This window comes from Cheilinus undulatus, linkage group 14 (assembly GCF_018320785.1).
Source record: "Cheilinus undulatus linkage group 14, ASM1832078v1, whole genome shotgun sequence".
In the NCBI taxonomy this organism is placed as follows: Eukaryota; Metazoa; Chordata; class Actinopteri; order Labriformes; family Labridae; genus Cheilinus; species Cheilinus undulatus.
Window position 1 is genome coordinate 23,818,645 of NC_054878.1, and position 17,482 is coordinate 23,836,126.

The following is a 17,482-nucleotide window of genomic DNA, read 5'->3' on the forward strand; positions in this document are numbered from 1 at the left end:
AAACTTGATCTGTGTCATCAGAGGCAGCAGCCTGGACTACAACATTCTGATCCTGCAAGAGAAAAAAAAGAAAATCAATGAATAGCACTGTTTAAAACTACATTTTCTGTAACGATTATTTCTCTACAGATTTGGGGAGTGTATTTACCACTGGTGCATATCAACCTACCTGTGGAGGGCAAACTGGGAATGTGCCATTGCCATATATGATTGAACCAGGACTCCCTTCAACATTGTCCACGCACTCGACTGAAAGCTGTGAAAGGATCAGAAATATATAACAAAAGAAAATAAGAATAATGGTTACAAATGAGCATGAATCTTTCATGGCAATTGTCCTAAACTAAAGATGATGAAAGGAGCACACTCCAAAAAGTTGACCTTTTAGGGTGGATGACCAAAAAAAGACATATTACAAAACTAAAGGGTAAGCACTCAGATATGTCCTTTAGGGAAGATTATGTGTTGAAAACATGTGGTCTGCCATTTCCAGGACAATAAAAACCTCTAAAGGCCATATCTGAGTGCTGACTCTTTAGTTTTGAATGGTCTAAACTTAGTTTTTTTTAAATTTTAAACGCCATTTCAACAAATTGTGAGAGAACAGGGTTGAAAGCACTGTGAAAATGTATTTTCCTGGAAAAAATGTATGTATGCATACTTTGAAAGGAACCCAAGTTCATCTTGATAAATAGATATTTGTATCTTTTATATGTATATGGAGGCTGATAAGTTATAGTCCGCTGGGTAGTGTGGCTTCATGAGGCTTCAGCTGTCCTCCAACCATAATATTTATATGCATTAGTTGCAATAACTTTTATTTATCATAATAACTTTATTTGTATAGCACTTTTAAAAACATGGGTTTACAAAGTGCTTTGACAAGTGCAAAAGCAAACAGAAAACAAAGCAAAAACCCAAGACAAGAAGACATAATGTGACAGGCAGACAACATCAGCAGAATCCAACACTTAAAAAGAACTAACCAAAAATATGGATGAGATAATAATTTATCAATATCACTATAAACAAAACCTAGACGTCATGAGATGCCATGCAAACTAAGACATCACAGACGTCAATCAGAGTGCAGACATGAGCCATACTGCACAACTAAGACATCATGAACATCATCAGGATGCAGGCAAGACAGACATCAGTACCATAAAGCGATAGGATAGGAACCCAGGCAATGCAGGAACCCAGCTACACAGGCTGAGACCGAGGACCAAAATTAAAAACGTTCGACATTAAAAGACAAACAGAAAGGAGTAAAAACAAAACAGGGGATAAACAAGAAAAGGCAGTAAAATGTAATTAAGAGGTCAAAAACAGATAGTAGAGCAAGGTAAAACAAGCTTTAAAACTGTAAAAGCAGTAAAATTGACCAATAATATAACAGAGGTAAACAAAAGGGAAGCAATAAAAATATAAAAGCAATAAAGTGAGGAAGACAGTAACGATTAGTTGTCCACCAAATCTTTTTATAGGATCATGATCATTCTGTTAGAGCAGAGAAAATTGTTAAGACTACTCTTAGTGTAAATAAAAATTAATATAGTCATAGAGGCAAACGATGGCGAGTGGGGCTGAGTGTCTGCTGAGAGAGAGAGAGAGAGAGAGAGAGAGAGAGAGCTTACCTGGGTGAGCACTGAGTCCTGGTCATTGACACCTGCTATTCACACCTTGTTTCATCCTAATTATATCCCAGTGCAAATATATGCAAGTAAACAAGGAGCCCCATGCACCTATAATAGTATTTAAAACAGGAAATAATGGCGACATACCAGGAACACAGTGTTTATTTGGCACTAATACAGACACATTTAAAGCGGCTTCACTCGCCGTGTTTTTGCCTCTGTGGCTATATTCACTTTGATTTACACTGAGAGTAAATTCTTCACAATTTTCTCTCACTACTAAAACAAAAAGTTCTAAACATTTGTTAAAGTCCCTGTAAAGTATAATCTTAAATTTATGTCTATATATACACTAGATATGTTGTACTAACGTTGTCAACATGTGAAAAGACTGAAATGTTTGTGTGAATGAATTAGCTACCAGATAACTGCTGAATCCTACAAAACTTAGCTGTAGTAAGCTTTTATGACTACCAAACTCATTTATAAAGCAGTATGAACTATTTGCCACATTGTTGGTGTAGACGACCTGCTATTCATATCAGCCTTGCCACTATAATTATTATTTTAAGTGTTTAAGTGAATTTAAGGGTGTTCTCCTTCCAACTGATGGGCTCTGAATCATTAACTAGTTTGGTACATTGTGGCATGATTATGCCAAGTTTGATCTGTGTTACCCAGGGGGCATTTAGAATTGGACAAAAATGTGTAAAGTGTAAGGAAAGGCCCTCTGATTGGTTAGGATTTCTTGCAGTTTACTAATAAATAATGAGAATATGCAATCCTGTGTCCCAAACAAATCCTAAATAAAAGAGTTCAGTCAGGAACACTCTCATACATTTTACCATTTTATTGCAAAATGGATGTACAGTTTTGCTTAGCAGAGAAGGCCCTGCTCCTCTGGGTTAGTCAAGCTGAATGGTTTTCAGGATGGATACATGTATGACCATGTATACTGAATACCATAAATAAGTTCAAAAGCAACTAGAATGGCTGTCTGAGGTGGCAGACCCACACCGAAGCGTCACCACCTAGGAACTTACGCTCCCATTGATTACTATGGTGTTCAAAATTTCAAAGTCTGAGAGAAACCTGAACGGATGCGCGGATCATCACCAAAATCTAATCGATTCTTCCCTGTCACTATCCCAATTTTCCCCGAAAGTTTGGTGAAGATCTGACTCTCCGTTCTCAAGTTATCTTGTACACATACAAACAAACAAACAAACAAACAAACAAAGATACGGAAGCCTTTACATAACCCCCTGCCAATTTCATCGGCGTGGGTAATTAATCCATAATAGCAAGAATCTCAACATGAGGGTGCAACAAGCTTTATGCCATAAAGGAGGAGGCTGGGCTGGAGGAGGTTAAGCAGCGGCGTGGTGCATCAGCACTGATGCAAGCCGGGATTAGTGAGAAGTACAACCATTGCTTCATTTGTAAATCATCAGGTCCCGGAACGCAGACTGGGTGTTGTTCCAGTGGTAGGGGGGAAACAAAAAAGTTATGGAATACATCAAAAAACAAAAATCAGTGCCTTGTGCAAAAATGGGCCAAGAAGATCATGTGACTGTAAACAACCTATTAACCTAAATGATTAGAAAAAAAGAATCAGCTGCAGAGAAGCATGTACAATCGCCCATTGACAGAGAGCGTCTCTCTCCCTCACTTTCTCTGAGTGGCAGCTGTCAGTCAAATCTGCCATGTTCCAGCACCGAGGACAGCACAAAATCATCACCATCTCATCTTGCCAATCTCAGCATAAACATTACTACACTTTCACAACACAAAAACCTACTAATTCAGTTGAAATAATTATTTATGCAATTGTACCAGTCACTTCATTTACTTTTCAGCAGATATTACTCCATTCAGAGCTTGTCTGCTAAAACTACATTTTTCTATCAGCTGACTGCCCGAGTGAACTTCCACATCTATGGTCCGATCATGGATGACCCTCTGTCTCTCTTCTTAACGCCTTTTCATTCAAAGATCTGTGGACTGCTTCCACAGTTCACAGCACACATGTCCACATTAGTCGCCATGTGGGGCTTACGTTAATCATATCTATGCCAAAACAGACAGCAGAAAGGCTGAACCCAGAGCCTGCACTGCTCACATGTCAGAATTCACACACTTCAGGCATCACTGAATGATCTGCTAACAGCTTGTTTTTATCTCTTCATAAAAATGTATCCAAAAATAATGATAGTCAGTGAAAAATAAAGAGCTCACGTTAAGGCACGGCAGCCAAATTTATAATTAAAACTTGGTCTTACCTTAATACAGAAATATGTGACACTTTGACATGGATGAACCGCTGTCCGTTTCTCTCATGTCTGTCTGTTTCTCTCATCGTTTGTCCTACTGTGATTCAAGTACCCAGTGATAGCAGCCTGCTAGCGGGTGTTGCTAACTCTTCATCTCAGCTCTCAGCTACCTATACAGGTGACTGGTAACTCAGTGTCTGCAGGTGTATCACCTGTTGTTCCAGCAACCGCTGCAGATGACTTCTGAGTCACTGCTGTTTTTATCTTTTACCTTCAAAAATGTCCCCTGGAGGTGCTGGATTCAATCAAATAAGTGCCGGTCACGATCTGAGAGATGCCAGATCTTGTTCCGGTGGGATCTGGCCCAAATTTAGCCCTGAGTACAACATATTTAAACACACTGCTGCTTGGAGAGAAAGAGCTGTGATTTGCTAAGGGAGCTGGGAGGTGATAATTAAAATCAGCTGGCTGTCAGCTGATCACAGCTGTTTGTATGACTACCTAGTCCAGCATGAATTGATGCTGAGCTTCATTGAATTAAAAAAAACCATTGAGGAGAAAAAAGTATGGTTGTGTGATTATCCTGCTAAACAATTAAAATCTCATCCATTTGTGGTAATTACTAGGTGGTTAAGCTAATTTATTTTTAAATCATATATGGCCCACAATCCCTGTCAAACACTCTGAGCTATCATGAAGCCTCCTCCCACTAGTAGCTACTGTAGCTGTTTTTATTGACCACTGCCTCTGCCACAATGCTCTTTAATCCAGTATAAATAGCACCAGTAGCATCTTGTAGGAATGGCACAAATCAGCTCCATTTTGATTCAGAAAATGCAGATAAAGTTGTTCAAGGGCTGTGTAAGTTTGTACTCATCTATAACCAAAGCACTAACTGGTGGTATTTAGCACAGGAATGTGAATGTTACCCTGAAAGAGGAACAAAGGCTGGCACTGCCATCACTGCTAACATTCACAACATTTTGTAAATCAACTTCACATCAGTGTGTTGAAGTTGTTTACAGAAAATCTTTACTCTAGACTAGTGGGCTGTCTGGAATTATAATTTGCATTTAAGTAGATGTGAAAATATTCACCTAGGAACATCCCTAGAAATGACAGGATGTGGCAGATACCTGCTGAAAGTGTTTAGCCTACAGTTGCAATGTTTAAAAAGTGCAGTCCACAAGTGGACATATCATGTTTCTTACAATGACTTGGTCAGAATTATCAAAGCACAGAGAAGTTATTGTGTTTAAATTCTGAACTTCAGTTTGATTCATTACTGACTTTCATAGTGATGTTGATATGTTGATGTTTATACCACAGTTGTTTGGCAGATCTTTATGTTGTCATGAGGATTGCTAACCTGACATGCCAGATGGATGTGTTTCACACATCCATCTGGGAAAGCTTCAATAGGAAACGTTTGAGAAAAGGCAGAGGATTTGAAAAAAAACTTGGAGTGTGATTGGGTGAATGTTCTGTCTGTCACATCTCTACGCGCCATTAAGAGCAACAAAACACGTGACGTAGCAGCTATCGAGCTGCGCGTGCTCAGCTAGTGAGGAATAACGCGAAACATGGCGACTATAGACATGTGAGTACTCGACTTTTGTCGTTTTTGAAAAGAAAACAACTCACTGTTGTTCTTTGTTCTTCTTCTAATGAAGAAATTTTGTCAAGTTCTGATAAAACCGGCGCTCTAGCGGCATCAACGCTCATGTCTTCCTCCATAACTGCACCAGCTCTTGCTGCTGCTTGTTTACATCATGACTCTGCTGCACCTGAAAGTACTGCCCCTCGGCGCTGATTGGTCCTGTCACTTTCTAACCAGGCCCAAAAGGTTCAAATGGGAGCTTTGCATGATGGATTCACAAGTGAGAAACAAGGAAACAGGCGTATCCATCTGCTTTGCAAGGTTAGAAGATTGCAGTTAGTTTGACAAATCAGCCAATTACTACTGTAGTTGTTATAGATAGATAAAAATATGTAATTCATACGGATTTATACCTCATCTAATTTAACCATAACATACAGGTCCAGGTTATTGATTAATCCCTCTAATATTCTGTTGGTGATAATATAAAGTGATTATCACTATTATTGAAAAAGGCAAAAGGTAAGGAACTTTAAAAATACCTGCAAATTAAATCACAATACTGGGAAAGAAATGCAATTAGATTATAGTCCCAATCATTTACAGTGTTAAATCCTAGATTTTCACAACCTTCGTAATATTTCTCTTAAACAGCAGCCTGAAGAATAGAAGGAAAAAAGGTACTTGAGCTCCTTCAGATATACCTGTGGTTTTAGTTTACACACTCATCTGTCAGCAGTAGCTGGTTAACACGTAAAAACACAATACTTCCTGCGCCTAGGTCTACTCTGATTGTTCATGATCTCTCTAGAAATGAACCACACCAGCCTGAATTAAAGCAGACCAAGACCCATGTTTTAAGTGCAGTGTTTGGTGTACACCGGACCAGCTTTCACAACAGCTCAAAACTGCTCAAGCTTGGCAACCAGACTCAAGTTTGTTTCAATCGGACCAAACGGATTAGGAGTTAACCTTGCAAAGCAGATGGATTTGTCTGACTCCATGTCTGTCATGAGGCAAATCCATTTTAAAACACTCCAACCCACAACGTTTGTGCTGAGCCAGACACTGTTTGTAGCAATCTGCATAGTTTAAGGAGAACGAGTTGGTGGCTACAGGCATGGTTTAGATGTACTCAAAGCTATTTGGAATGGGGGCCCACAATGTAGTGTTTAACACGGATGTAGCTTTAGCATAGTAAGTTTTACTAAAGTTGCACCATGTGTCTGTATGAAATAAAGAACAAAAAAAATAATGAAAGCACTTCATGATGGAAAAGATGTTTTCCCTCTTCTGCCGACATGCCTGGCTGAATTTCAACATTTTTGTGGCTCTCAACTGACTGAACAGTTTCTCATAAGAACACTGTACCACAAAGATAAAGATAAAGAGTACCACATACTTGATCATAGATGAAGAGGGAGTTAATATTAAACAACTGAAACTTTGTTTAAATGTATTTTTAACTCTTTAATAAACTGCCATTTACAAAATGTGACCATCCTTTGCAGCCATCCTGCTACTGATCCATTAGGCATCGAGTATCAAACCAGTTTAATTTCAGGTTAAAGTATCATTACAGTAGTAAATCATTAAATATATGTCAAGCACCACTATGAGACAAATCACACAGCTTTACAGCAGTCATACCAGGACAAATCTAGGAACACATGGTAAAGTAAGGGCCCAATTTGATCAACCAGCATCCTGATGCAACCAGCGGGTTAACAACATAATGCCAATGTGCCCTTGAAGTTGCCCTTGAAGTAGCTTGAGTTTATTCAGAATGGTTCAACATAAAGATCCTTTTACTGGCTCAGCCTGAAACATTTACAATTGCATTATACCACAACTGAGGCATTCCCATGTTAAGGACCTTTGCTTTTTTTTAAAACCAGACCTCATAAAAACCCCCAGCCTACACCATTTTGAAGACCTGACTGGCTAACAGTGCCAACAATACTCAAACAGAGGTGCTTAACAAACGGTAAATCACTGAGTCAGTCAAAATCCAAACACTAACTTCTCAAACTTTTAGAAATGTTTTTGTAGCTTTGCTCATTTTAGCCAAAAATGTTCAAACTTACAGGAACTTCAGAGTCATTGTTCGTAGCCATTCTTCTTGTTGACTCCCACCAGTGTTGGAGGTTAGGCCACGTCAGTATGTCACTTAAACTACGTGAGGTTTAAAATTTAAAATATAATTGAATAAGATTTTTTTTACCTTAACTTCAATGCCATGCTATTATATTAATTTATAATGGAGTTTTTGTAAGTTTAGGAGTTCTGACTTTAAACTCAGGGCATTTTCAAGCACAATTTCTTACCCCTACTGGTCCTGCACTTGGGGGACATTTTCCCGTGACTGAGCACATCCATGTTTGCAGGGGGTGCTATATAAAAGTGGGTGGTATACAAATCAAGAAGAAAAAGCACCCGCTCCCATCATCAACTAGGTGACATTTGTTTTTGCGCTGCACAGACCATGGGGTCTGTACTACTACTGTGGAGGCTTTTCTTATGTTTTAGACATGAGGAATGACCCTTTCCCTACTCCCACATCTACTGTGCAGCTCGGAGGATGAAATGAGCGTGATGATGATTTTTGTCGAAATAACAGTTACAGTTTCTTTTATAACAATGCCATTTAACAGCCTATGTCCTTGTTTGAGCACAGTTATGCTTGTGCTCACACTGATCAAATGACCCAGACTTTGGGGTCAAGTGTGCTTCAATCTGGTCCCAGTCTCTAATGTTAAAGCACCCTAGCAATACTGTGGGAAAAAAAATCAGAATCATGTGATTTGTTTCCTCAATACATGAGTTTAAAGTGAAAATTCTGACTTTTATTTCAGAATTAAACTTTATATCTCACCTGCTCAAGGCTCTGGCAACACATCACCCTAACCCTCATTCAATTTTATTGATTCTCAGTGAAGTTCCACATCAAGATGCAAGAGTGTCCTCACCTACAAAGCCCTCCATGCCTCTGACCCCTGACTCAGAATTCTAAAAAAAAAAAATGCTGAACCCCATAAAAGAAAATAAAAATGAATTAACCAACTTTTCTGTCAGAAAAATGTGAGTTTAGATCTTACCCTCAATCTTGCTGGGAGATGCTAGTCTTCTATGAAGATCCATCTACAATATTTGGCTAGTTATTAAGGAAAAGAAATCCATTTAGACTTATTCAACAGCACTTACTGCTTCTGATCAATAAAAGAAATGGACTCCTCCACCTTCTGCTGGGAACATTTTTGTTTCAGCTCTGCAGGGTTGCTGCACTTTATAGGGCGATGCACAACCCACTAAACCAATAGAGCGAGTCATACGTGACACAGAGCTTGTACTGCTTAACTGACACATTTACACATTGAGCACTTAGACACCTCCTTGTATTTTCCAGTAACAGACATTTATGTAAAATCATAAGCATCCTTTGTGATTTCTTTGTGAGATTTGATATTTTTACCCATGCAATGGTTAATTAAAAACTGAATATATAGGGTTACACTAACAGGTTGTTCAATTTATTGATTTGGGATTAAAGTGAAATGAAAGTGAAAGAGAAGAAGTACACGTAGGATTTTCTGTGATTCTTCAATGATGTGCATTATGAGCATCTTTTAAAATGCGGATTGCAAGTTATTACAATAATTCACGACATTGATGGATAATAACCAGGCCGTAAGTACCTAAAGAGTTAAGTTCGATCTGTTTAACATTGTAACAGTGTGTAACATTATTGATGAGATAGCAATACTGGTATTGAGGCAAATAATGTCATTCCAAATTAGCTAACAATCACCCTAAATATTAACAGTAGCTTACAGCTGTGCAAAACAAGCTGTTAGTCCAATAGTTCTTCAGGGAAAACATTGCTCAGTTTTGCCAAGCCCTGGCTCTGTTGGCTCTGTTTTAATACTGTTTCCTTGTATTTCTCCTTCCTTCCTTTAGGTTTCCCCGAAGCCTTCAGTAAGCCCTGGCTCCCACTTATCCCCCAGTCTTATAAAGTGTTTAAACAGACATGGGGTTATTGAAAGTGCTTGGTTTCGCCATTGAGAGAGGACTCCACAGACAAAGCTGGATTCCTGAAGAGGAAGGACTGTGCACCCACTGCAGCCAAGAGGGGGTGGAAACAGAGCTGCACTTTACAACAACTAAACTAAAGAATTCACCAGTATTATTAATGAACAGAAGCCTCCATGTTGGTTGGGTGAAGTGCAACAGTGTGCAAATGTTGCAGCACATAACATGAGCTTCATGAACCTCTGTTAACTCTCAGTGGCTGTGATATGAACGTGTCTCCTTCACATCATGTTCAGTAATAAAATTCTAACATCAGTCCATCAGGGTTAAATTGCTGTCAGATGTCACATTTAAGGGTCCCCTGTAGATGACAGAAAAAGTTAAGTGGTTTATAATACCTGTGAGAAAGTCAGTAGTCTTCCTGACCTCAGCATAACCTCTCTCTATTATTTGAAGTCTAGACTACCTAACCACAGCAGCTCAAAAAGGGAAGTAAAATAGACACATCTGCCTCCAATACAGGCATGCAGAAACTGGAACGTTGTTCTTCCATTAAACAAGAACTCATTTATCCCCTTGATGCAAAATTTTGATCTCAGAATACATTGTTGTGTCTGTGTGCCTACCTTCATTTTATTGGCCCCAGTAGTGCCACAGCTTGTTCTAGTTTTCACACTGTGATAAGTTTGATCACTCACATAATCAAAGACACATAGAAGACATTAAAAGTTCTAAAAATTCAACTTTACAACACACAAACCTTTCATGCTTCTTTAATACACATTTCTGTCTATTGAACCTGAAACTCAAATGTACTACAGTGCCTATAAAGTATTCAGCCTCCTGGATGTTTACCCCTTCAAAGGTCACATAAGAAAAATACACTTTTTCAGGCTTTCACCTTCCAGAAAATGTGTGGGTTGGCCAGGTTCGGTTGGCCCTCTGGCCAACTTACTGAATGGACATCAATATGGCTTCAGATCAAACTGTTCCACATCAATGGTGGTCATAGACCTCACAGAACAAATATCCAGAGCAACAGACAGTAAAGAATATACAGTAGATATTTTTATAGGTTATAAAAAAACATTTGACACAATAGACCACACATTATACTATCTAAATTACAAAGATACGGAATCAGAGGAATAGCACACAAATGGCTCAGCAGCTACCTGGAAAAACAAACATCAATATGTGAAAATAAACAATAACAAGTCTGACATGTTACAGGTCAAATGTGGGGTCCCAGAAGGATCAATGCTCGTCCTAATTGGTTATATCGTATATCAATGATATTTGTAATGTGTCAAAATTGTTTAATTTAATTTTGTTAGCTGATGACACAAACTTGTTTTGCTCCAGTAAAAATCTTGATCATCTCCTCAATGACAGAATATCAAACACAGAGAAGGTTTGAAAATGTATTTAAACAAAAGATAATTGTAAAGTACAAAACTGTGGTATAAACACATGTGTCTAATATTTTGGATAGACAAAGGGTCTATATATGATGAATATGTATTTGTTTATGTTTATCTTATTGTTATATAAATCTATAGGGAGCTGAGTAAAAGCTCCACCTTTTCGGTCCTGTTTTGTCATTTCTTTATGTTGATTGTTTGGTGTAAATGCAGAAATAGTATTAACGTTTGTTGGCTTGTAAATTTTCACTCTACCAGTGTAATTGAGACCGAAATAAACTAAACTATATATACAGTGCTTAACAAATTTATTAGACCACCCAACCCTAACCAAAGTAAGGTTTATGCCACAGCTGCCCCAGATGAACAGCATTGGTAATTACCAAAATCATTTTTTATGTTTCTGCAATGGTTAATACATCAATATGTAGAAGCTCATTAAACTAAACGATGCTAAATGCTAAAATATAATTATTATTGTTATCCATGAATTTTCAAATTTACTGATTTACAAAAAAAACTGAAAAAATAGTGAAGCACATTATTATTTCTTGATTAATATGTCAAATTATAGTTATTTACTTGCATTCCTGAACAGAAAAAATAGTTTTAGTGGTTGAATGTTATGCTTGATTCATTTCTGACTTCTCAGAGAAGCCCAGTGAGCCGGCTCAAATTTGGGTGAATTCAGTTTGAAATTCCTCATTCCTGTTCAAAATGGTAAAACGTGGAGAGCTGACTGAAAATGAAAGAGTCCGCATTAAAGCACTTTGTGATGCTGGATGGTCTCTGAGACAAGTGGTCTAATAAATTTGTTAAGCACTGTATATATATATAAAAAAAACGTTCCAGCCTCCTCTCCTGATCCTCCTCTCGGCTGGCAGCTAAGAAGAGGATGCACATCAGTTTATGCAGAGCCGTCTAATATAAAGGAAACCATGCAAGACTTAAAATGTGGTGTAGGAGATCCCCACATCAAATTAAGGACAGTCACATTCTGCTAAACCTTTAGAAACTGAAAAAAAAAAAAAAAAGAAAAAAGAAAAAAGAAACACTGATGCAAACTTTAAATTATTCAATCATGCATGCACCCACACACAGTGATAAACTGTGCATACTCAACTCTCAACCCAACAAGAACCAAACCTTTGTTCAAAACAAAATGTTACGACTGTATATTTTTGTTCCTTGAAGGGGAAGAATAAGATAAAACACATATGGGACAGATCTACTTAGCCTGCAGTGCAGCTGCCAGACCAAAACCAGAGGTTTTCTCAGGATTCAATTATTTGTTATGTTTTATTCTGTGTTCTTGCAATGTCTTGAGCTGGCCTCTTTACTTCCTCTTTGCGTTAGAATTTACCTTTATTTTGAAAGGAAATAAGGAACTCTTTTGAAAGTAGTTACTGCAACTTTGCAATAAAAACTTGTGGTTGTACAACTTTATGAGATAGCAGGAATAACAAAAAAGACCAAGTGTTCGATGAGTAGTAACCTCTGATCGGTGTTTTTGTTGTGTTTTCTAGCTACTTATGAAATAGACCATAAAACACTTCCCACACATAACACACAAACTGTCTGAGGCATATGCTCTGCAATTGCAAGAAGTTAGAGTGGCAACATCTGATGCAGCATGTGTAAGAAAAATATTTTAGACAGTTGTGTTGTGATAGTTGTGTATGTAAAAAAAATCAAGAACAATGGACCTGTTTTGGGGTGAGTTTATGTGTTGAACCTGCATCTACTTTCATAAGGATGAGGGCCTTTACACACAGAGAGCCTGCATTGTCAACCAGGACAAACCAGCAGCATGCAAAATAGAAGGTTAAACATGTGCATAATTCCTTATGTTTAATTATTCTAATCATCATATTATCTATACTTTGCTTTTGATACATAGCAAGTTGTACACCCATCACCAAGATTATTATAGTTAAATAAAACTAAGTTATTATGAGATAAATGCAAAATTTAAAAAAATACTGACTGATTTGTCCTTTAGGATTTGTCTCAGACATGGCGATTTACTTTGGTGAATGTTTTTCAGTGCAAATGATAAAAATGTTTATTTTAGAACTTGGGGGGACTTGGGACATTTACTAACTGACTTAAGCAGAAGTGGCATTAAGTCTGGTTACACATAGCATGTATTTACATGTTCTACAACACAACTTAAAAAACTAAACTTAAACTGGGCCTTTTTGCAAAATTAAAACTAAACCAAAGTAACAAAATGGCAGGAGGAACTGAGTAAAACTAAACTAAAAATGAAAACAGAAAATTAATATAAATATAAATCTAAAAATGAATGAAAAATGCGTATCTGTTATAACCCTGCATATCACAAATATGTTTTAATTCTTTGGATGACCTCATCAGAGCACAGTACACAGCATCCACTGTGGTTAAGATTGCAACCTTAGTATTTTCCAGCAGATGTCAGTGTTTAACAAGACAATTCTCTCACAATGACAGTATTTTATGAGTTTTTGGTACATATAAATGTTACTGTTTGAACAAGTGCAATTTTTGTGTTGACACCCAAGACTGCCAATAATGGGAGATAAAGGGGAGAGCTTTCTGGGCCCAGCCAAATTTGAGGGCCCATGGAGGTTAAGGTGTAGTCCATTGTAGAGTAAAGCTGTGATAATCATGATTTATATTTAACTTGAATAATATCCACTGTTATCAAAGAAACAAACAAACAAAAAAAAGACTTCTATGTATTTGTTAATGCTCTACAGTATAGCATTTTTAAAACGTACAGCCCTCTTCTTAAAACTGAATTGTTTAACATTTTTTGTGAACAATGTGGATGGGAACATTTACTAAACAATTTGGAAAGTAATGCCAGACATCTTTGCTAAGCCATGATGTGCACAAGCGCCAGGTTGCCAGAGAATAAAGTAGAAGTGACTGAAACAACTTTAAAAGGTAAAACAATTGCAGGCCAAAATTTAATTGCAGACTGACAACATGAGTTAAAAGTGCATATAAGGGGGTGGAAATGAGTAGTAATAAGTGGTTCAAGAGTGGCAAAAATGTCTTAAAAGTGTCAAAAATAGGGGAAGAGAGGGGGGAAATAAGATAAAAGCAGCAAATATGGGTTAAAAAAAGCAAGAAAGGCGCAAAACAGGTGGAAAATGCTGAAAAGCAGTTAAAAAGTAGCAAAAATGGGCTAACGGAGGCAAAAGTGAGTCAAAAGCAGCCAATATTTAAGGCTACAGGAATGAAAATGGGTTAAAATGTCACATAAAATGGTTATAAAGTTGCAAAAATGGGCAAACATTAGTTAAAAAGGATAAAAGTGGGTTTAAGTGGGAAACAAGTCTGGCAAAATGGGGGGAAATAGTGACGAGGGGTAAAAATGGGAATTTTACAATAATTTGAACATTAAAATCCAGTAATGTGTAATACCTCTCAGCTCCAAAATGAAGTAACCACACCAATTCTACTGCTCCAACACACATGCATTAATATCATAAGTAAATCACAACTGGGGAGGGCTCATTCACATGGTTTGTCAGGGACTCAGTCAATTATGTGGGCAGGCCTGTAGGGTTAAATTGGCCTGATAGTACAGCATTAGTGTCGGTTGTACATTACCAAACACACAAATAGGGTAGTGAAATTAATATTAACGTGTGCAGCACTACAGGAATAGTCATATTTACTGAAAGAGAGTAACAAGATGTGCATTTGTCTGAAAATAGAAACCAAAGGAAAATACAAAAGCATCTGAAGACAAAATAGCAGCGAAGTTAGCAAGGCGCTGGTTGGTTGTCACAGCTGTTACAAACAAATGACAGGGCTTTGGTTCATCATGTTCACAAAAAATCTTGGGCCTGATTCTATGTTCATTTGTTTCTAGAAATGTTTCAGAGTGAGTCAGAATATTTTTTTTTTGTCTTGTAGATGTTCTTGTAGTTGACACTTCTTTGTATTTACTTTTGATTGTTGTCTCATTGCTCCATGGGCTGGTTCACATGTAGCACTAATTATGCACTTACTCTAGGCAATCCATACCATGCTCAAGCATGCTTAAGCCCCAGAGTCCAGTTTGTTTGACTATGTGAGTGCTCCAGCCCATGATAAAGCACAAACTGAGAGTATGCTTTGGCATCTGGCTTACATGTGCACGAACACAGGTGCATGCAACATACACATGATGTACCACTGGCACAGCTGTTCCTCTGGACAACAATGGCAGTGTTGGAGAGTGTATCTTACCAAAACAACACAAAGCTACAAAGTGAATAAAGCTGTCATGTTGTCTGTGTATTTCTCACTGTTCTGACTCTGAGAGACTGCTGCTGTTTCTCAAAGCTAAGGAAGGATCCTGGAATGGCAGCTTTATGAAGGCTGCATCCTTCATAATGTCATAGTATACTATGACATCGACTGCCATTGGAGGGCTGCTGCAATGTCAAGGATCCTCAAATTTCTTTAAAGATTGAGTCCTTCAAACAGAATTTTCAAGGGTGCACATATGTGTCCAGGAATTACCCACAATCCATCATGCACTGTTTTCCTTCTCTTCAAAACAAATGAAAACAAAATAATGCTAAATCAAGAGGAAGCTGGGCCCTTGACTGCTCAGTGCACTTTAAATTTAGTATTGTCCTGTTTTCCCCACATATATGGCAATGATTATAATTTTACAGCATCAAAGTAAAGCTGAACAGGTAAAAGCAGTGCCATTTTTATATATTATATAGCATATGATTATATTATGATATAATAGCATATTAGACGGCAACTTTTCCAAATGTATGTGTTTAACAGATGCCAGGGAGGCCTTCATAGGACCCTACTTGAAAGGGTCCTTCCTACAGAGGAAGGATGCTGGAGAACCAACAGGTGTGTATGTAAAGTGCCTGTCAAGTTACGACTTAATGACATACAGTATCTGTGTCCAGGCCTGGTTGGGCTTGGAGCAGTGTGACTGCAGACCAGCAGGAGACTGGGAAAAGGGCACAAGCATACTTCAGCCTTGTACAGGGCAACTGGTCCTAGTGTGAGCTCACCCTAACTCACTCACTGACTCACAGTGAAAATTTCAAATGAATGCTACTTTTACAGCTGACTTTTTTCTTATATAGTTTTAACCTGCTCCCTTTATACTCTCTACCATTTACAAACCCACCCATACACAAATAACAGTACAATAAATGATTTAATAAGATTGAATGCATTCATTTTACTAGAGTTCATTGATGCCCTGATGAATATTATCATAAAGAGTTTGATTTAAGACTTATTTTGTGTTTCTATCTTGAAAATGTGATAGTTGTGTTTTTAAACCACATTTAAAACAGAATGATCTTTTTGGTATATTAACAGTGAATGGGCACATTGACTGAACCACTTGGAAAGTAATGTCAGACTTCATAACCTGGCCATGGCAACAATTGGCAGAAATGTAATAAAAAGGACACAAATTCATTATAAAAATTTCAAAGGGGGCAAAAACATGGTGAAAATATAGTGAAACGCAGTTAAAAATGGCAAGAAGGGTTTAGAATTGCAAAAGTGGGGAAAGAATTAGTGGAAAGATGTTAAAGAAGGGTTACAAAAAATGGCTATGAAAAGCAGTTATAAAATGGTAAAATGCTGGTAAGTGGCAAAATTGGTGAAAAAAGTGGAGACAAGGGGTTGAGAGAGGCAAAATTGGATTAAAGTGGCAAAAGTTTGTGAGAATTCAAAAAAGGTGCAAAAGGAAAATAAATCATGAAAAGAATTTTAAAAAGTAGCAGAATGAATTTAAATTGGCATAAATAGGCGAGCTGTAGCAAAAAATTGGTTTAAGGATGTAAAAAAAGGTAAGAGGTGTCAAAAAGTTGCAGAAATGGCCAGGTAAAGTAATAAACAGGTTAAAAGTGACACAAATGGGTGGAATGTGGCAAAGAATGGGTTAAGGGGGGCAAAAATAGCCAAAAAGATGGAATAAATCTGTTAAAAGTGGCAACAACGGTCAGACAAATTAGAAAGAAGGGGTTGAAATGTGGGGAAATTAGTTAAAAGGGGAAACTGGCTTAAAGTGGAAAAATGTACCAAAAATATGTGAAAACGGTGGTAAAAAGGGGTTAAAATGAATATTAAAAGTGGCACAAATAAATAATTTCAACATCAGAACCCAATAATAGCTTTACATACTTTCCAGCTCCAAAATGAAGAAACTGTAAGCACTATTGATATCATCAATGAATCCTAAATGGGGAGGCCTGCATGTTACCAAGACAAAAAGTGCCCTAAACTGTGGGACTGTGGGTTCAATGGGGGTTAGTAGCACTTTTTCAACGTGTCCCCTTTAATTGCCCTGGTTTCTCAGCCTACTTTTTTACAAACAGTTTACCTCACACTCTGTTTAAAGTTAAATATTCCGAATTAAACTGCTGTTTAATTTAAGAAAACCAATCACACTCAAATCTGTGGATGTTTCCAGCACTGATTGGTCCTCTTCTTTATAGTCCCGCCTTTTTGATGCTACAACCAGCCCCTCCCCTCTCCTCTCTC